The sequence below is a fragment of the Elaeis guineensis genome, chromosome 11, assembly GCF_000442705.2.
Source record: "Elaeis guineensis isolate ETL-2024a chromosome 11, EG11, whole genome shotgun sequence".
NCBI lineage: Eukaryota > Viridiplantae > Streptophyta > Magnoliopsida > Arecales > Arecaceae > Elaeis > Elaeis guineensis.
The window spans coordinates 105,788,511-105,793,514 of NC_026003.2; positions in this window are offsets into that span (position 1 = coordinate 105,788,511).

The window sequence follows — 5,004 nt, forward strand, 5'->3', positions numbered from 1 at the left end:
GAGACCAGGCGAGCGAGAGAGAGAGGGATGGGATAAGTTGGTGGAAGTTTGGCTCTTGGCTACTCTTTCGCTGGATATGCCCGGGATGGAGCGAGCAAGGGTGAGAGAGAGAGAGGCCGAGCAGCGTGGAGTGACTGTCTTGGAAATCGCCATTAAAAGTTGATATTATTTACAAAACGGTGCCACCCCTTCCCTTTTCCCGTCCGTTCCCGAACGTTTTTCCTTCCAGCCCACCGTAGGTGTGGATATTTTATCGGTTATTTTCTGCATGGAAATTCATATACGTGGAGAAAATAGCTGCGGCTAATTCTACACGAATCTTGCAACGCGCCCAGGGACGAAGATATTTATGCGGACGTCTTAAGAGAGAAGCATGCTGCGATCGTACGAATCATCAAGCTATGGAAAGTTCTGGAATTAGAGATTCAGTGAATATTTAACCCTATTGTTTAGTAAATTTACGAGACTAGCCAAAGTTCTGCTCCCTCTCCCCACTGCGCCTGAGAAGTGAGAACTCCGAATAGCTGGCACCAAGGAGAAACAAAACTTATCTGCGTCACACACGTGGCTAATTATTAGCCTCAAACTTATAAGGTCAAAATGTGTCAATATTTCTGGTTTCAGTCGCCGGTTGTGCTGCCAATTATGACCCATGGAGAAAGAAGCTAAAATTCTTCTCGTTGCATGCCACGTGGCAGTTTCAACGGGGGTGCGTTACGTTCAACTCATGTCTGGACCTCATATGGAGTCATCTCAGCTGTCCATCAGGTGCCCCTATGACTGGCGCTGAAGAACGGTATAGATTGCTAAGATTGGTGGACCCATGGGCGATGGATGGGCGCACTAGGGGGAAAAATAAAAGAGATGACACGCACTAAAAAAACAAAGGTCCGTTGGGAGGTAACCATCATTTGGTTGGTGCGGAGTACCCTGTCGTTGTTGTTTCTGGAATTGATGATGGTGTCTAACATCTTCTTTGATGCTTGCAGGGCTTAGCACAATACGCATTCTGTATGTTGGATGGCTGGGATCATTCCAATTAACGTGATTGTTACAACTTAGTGCTAGCGTGGATGGTACGAGTGCTAAAATTACTGCAAGTCCATGATCTAGTCAAGTTTCCCACTGCAACCATGTACCCAGGCGTTACCATTGTAATATGAGGGTTAACCATCCCGGCCATTGCTTGATCTCATAATTTTTTGGGAAATCACACATCATTTTGATTAACATTTCTAATTTATGTTTTAACGTGATCCAGGGAATGACAAAATTGGCCATATGATGGCATGTTTAGCGTTATGAAGTGTATTTTCTAAATATAATGAACAACCATTATCAAAGGGTGAGAAAAATAGTATAAATTAGTTTTGAGATTTTTTAGATGGATAATGTGCTGAACGAGCTACGTTGGTGTCACTGAGATCCTTATTTCTTTTTTTTTTTTTTTTTCTTACTAAGACAAACGGTCATATCATATGAATACATTCAAAATCACTAAAAAGTAAAGCATTTTTTAATGCCCTGGAACTGACATGAATTTGGTTCGTAGTATCTCATTAGCGATAAAAGAAGCTATCCAGTTCTATCCACCTTTCTGTAAACATGCATCACTAAGGTCTTGTTTATGGAATGTTCATTTTCCTAAAAGAGGATGATTATGTGGAGATATTAAATGAATGATAGGGGACATAAAAAACTGCAGAATTTATAAAACCAGGCATGCCCTAAGAGACCACCTACCTGACATTGGACAAGTATTTGCCTACATTTTCCAAGCCGCAAGCTCATCTCCACAAACAATGATCTTCAAGCAGCAATCTCATCTCCAAAAGCAATGATCCTATCATTGTTCGTGAATATGTTGCATTGGAATCAAGCATACACCCACCCTTGATTTGGGTTAATAATTTGGAACCGTTGTTAGCTTAGACCCATTTGATAGTTTGTGCAGTTTGCCAACACCTCGTAGCTTGGCTTTTTCACACCTCTCTCTGCAAGTAAAATCTCAGGTTCAAAATCGAATCTTAGTAGCGAATACTATGATATTCTCCAAAAAAATGTAGACCGTGCGGTTTGATTATTGAAAGTGACTTGATATTTTCGATTGAAAGGGACTCAAATGTGACGATATTTGATGATTTGCTCGGGCCAAGTTAGGTTTTACATAATTCTGGTTCATCTCAAAATGAGCCAATATTTTATTCTGTTGGATCCTTCATGTTTACTTCGTTTCTGGAGGCAGCATCTAAACTTTGCTCCATAGATTGATGCTGAGATCTGGAAAAAGACCTTACATATTACATAGAGTATCATGAAAGAAAGCAAGAGTCCCATCACACCTGAAGACCAATATAGTCAATTATCAAATATGTTTCCCTTGCCCGCCATTACGCTCATGAATATAATCCAAATCTATACAACAAACAAGAGGGCCAGGTTAGGTAAAATCTCAAGGTTTATTGGTTCAACTATAACGTAGTTCTATCGTCATTTGTGTGTGTTTAAGGTCATGGTGCAAACACCCAGATTGAAGCTAGTCCACTATTTTAAAATATCTCGTTTTGAGATTGAACCCTAGAATTGGGCCACGAACCAAATGGTTGCAGCTTTCCTCCACTTAGAAGGAAACATTGAGATATGGTAGGGATAGCAATGGATTGGATATAAATAGGACCGATCAATATGCATATCTATTTCATAATTAAAAATCTCATATCCATATCCACCCTCATATCGATCTCAAATCGAGTCGAGTTGGGTCAACTAGTAATACAAGTTGGATCCCATCGGATAGATAAGAGGAGTTGGATCGGATTGGATAAGGAATCTGTTATATAAATATTATAAAATAATTATAACTTTGAAAGAGAAGATTTAGTTAAGGTTATATTTGATCAGATTTGGGTCAGAATATGCCATTACCCATATCCGATTCGAATCCACTTCAGATATTTTATCTAGAACTCATATCTTCTCTGGATTTAAATCAGAATTGATAAAATCTAACCCATTCAGATAGAAGTAGGTCGAATATATGGTGGATCTGCTAGAATTGCCATCCCTAAGAGGTGGTTCCAAAATAGACCTAGCTAATTCCAAAGATGTGCTTCACCACTATTGTCAGAAATTTGGAACAAGGTTCTAGACAAGTCATGTGGTGGCACAGCTTATTTGTTCACCTGGCAGTGGTGGTGGATGGTTGAGGAAGTTGGTGTGGTATACTCTATGTAAATGGCTTGGTCAAGATGGTCAGTATTGGTGTGCACTTTGCAAAGCATGCAAGAAGTCTCTCTCTTTTCTTTTTAAGATCTGAAAGGAGTTCAAACCTCCAAGGGGTGGTACTACCTGAAATGAAATTTGGAAGCAAGATTAGATTATATTTTGGAATTAATGCTATACTACCAATATAGGGATAGCAAACAATGTTAAGTCTCCTTCCATGTGATTGAGATGCTTGTTTGCTTAGCAATCAAGGTTATGGCTGTACGAGTCTATATAACTAATCTTGTTTATAAAATGTCATCACAAGGATAATAGTAACAAGAATTCTTAAATGAACTTATGAGTATCATAAGGATTGATATCGATGGCTATTGGCTACTCATCATAGGTTTAGTATTGTTGCAGCCAAGAGTTCATGGCTCGACATTTGAGATATTATCTATTTTGACCTATAAACCCTATGGTTTTGCCCATTCAGATTTCAATATAGAATTAATGATGCCCTTCCTCCCATACCACAACATAGCCCCTATATAAGGGGAGTCTGTATATAAATGAGAGGTTCTCTCCTCCTTATTTGGAGAGTTTGTATATAGATGAGAGATGCTCTCCTTCTTATTTTTTACCACACCTTTCCAGTCAAGGAGTCTGTGTATGGACAGGAGGGACCCCACAGTCACAAGGATGGTCTCTTACCTAATGCACCGTTATTACAGCCAAAGACTCATAGCTCGGTAAGTAAAATATTATCCATTCTGGCCTATGGATCTCATAGTTTTATCCTTCTATATTTCAATCTAAAAGGCATCTCACGAGGATGGATAGTCTCTTCCTATATAAGTCATAGTCTTCTTTGAGTTACAGCTAATGTGAGATTAATGATGCCCTTTCTCCTACACCACCACAAGTATATTTGTGCTGGGTGCATGTTTTGTCCAATGATTCATTAACCATGCATCCCATTTTTAATATAGGCCAAAATAAAGCTTTTTTACACATGCCAATCTCAATGAACATGCCTAAGGGGGTATTTGGTTCACAATCAAAATTGAAATTAGGATGAATTTAAATAGGAAACAGAATGGCCATATCCTCTGAAATATTTAGTTTGTGACTGGAATTTGAATCAAAATTTGAATCATAATGAAGATTTGAATCCTTACTCCTTAGAGGAGAGTCGAGATTGAATTTTAGGAGGATTGGGCCATTTCCATTCTGCTATGGAATCAGAATTGGTATGGGACTCTTTCCAAGCGCTATTTTCATTCTAAGCCCTAAGTCCCCCAAACAAATATGCCCCAAGATGTGTTGGACAACTTATGATATATTAAAATGATATATATATATATATATATATATATATATATATATATATATATATATATATATATATATATATATATATATATATATATATATCTGCGCGCGCGCGCGCGGGTATATATCACTTCTTCTTCAATCTAGTTTGGGACCAGAGAGATGTAGTTTTACAATCATGACAATTTGTGTATTACATGATGGTGATGATTGTCTTATGCACAAAATGAAGAGAATTCTTTCTTAAGTTTAAGGCAAAAAGACAATGAAACCTTGTGATTTTGATAGGATGTCGTCGGTGGATTAGCCGCGTAGTCCAATAACTTAGATTAACAAAGAGAAAAAAATCTAGTAAAAGAAAAAAATGATCCTACTTTCAGAGTTGAAAATAAGTAATAAGTAATAAGATAGAAGTTACATATGCATCCTTGCTGGTATAATCGTATAATCGATATGGGACTA